At 61.4% G+C, this 459-nt stretch overlaps 1 protein-coding gene across 1 annotated transcript in view; it reads right to left on the bottom strand.

Moving 5' to 3' along the window:
• Positions 1 to 459, bottom strand: part of Hnrnpf (heterogeneous nuclear ribonucleoprotein F) — a 15,085-nt gene that overhangs the window by 14,266 nt on the left and 360 nt on the right. The window contains exon 2 of the mRNA XM_010622463.2: positions 325 to 386. The gene's annotated coding sequence lies outside the window, so the exon portion shown is untranslated. The remainder of the gene's footprint in view (positions 1 to 324; positions 387 to 459) is intronic.

The following is a 459-nucleotide window of genomic DNA, read 5'->3' as shown; positions in this document are numbered from 1 at the left end:
CAGATACCGCTTTGCTGATTGATCCCAAATGCCAGCTCAACGTCCTAACTCGAGGCTGAGTCCCCCATTGCACACGGGGTGCGGGCACGACCTCAGATCACGCTTTACCGACCCCAAACCCGGAATCACGGTACCAACAAAAGGGCCCAGTCCCAGTCTAAGGGCGACGTGGGCCCCGACGTCGGGTCCCGCCTGAGCCCAAACGCCAGCCCAGAGGTCTCACCACGAGGACCCAATACCTCTCCATCCCGGATGCGGACCCCGCTATCCTGGCCCTAAGACCCAGTCTCAAGGTCTTATCCCGGTTGACCCCGGCGGCCTCACCTGGGGCTCCGAGCCTCCGCGCTCCCGTCTCACACCAGCGAGTCGGTCGTCCCTCGGAGCACCTAGAAGGTGGAACGCAAGAGATTTGGCAGTTGCAGCACAAACCGTTGGGGCTTGTTTACTGTCACCATGGAA

The sequence above is a fragment of the Fukomys damarensis genome, unplaced genomic scaffold, assembly GCF_012274545.1.
Source record: "Fukomys damarensis isolate Sample0158 unplaced genomic scaffold, DMR_v1.0_HiC HiC_scaffold_1, whole genome shotgun sequence".
Lineage (NCBI taxonomy): Eukaryota > Metazoa > Chordata > Mammalia > Rodentia > Bathyergidae > Fukomys > Fukomys damarensis.
Note: the sequence above shows the minus strand (reverse complement) of the source record. Positions and strands in the feature narration are given on the sequence as shown.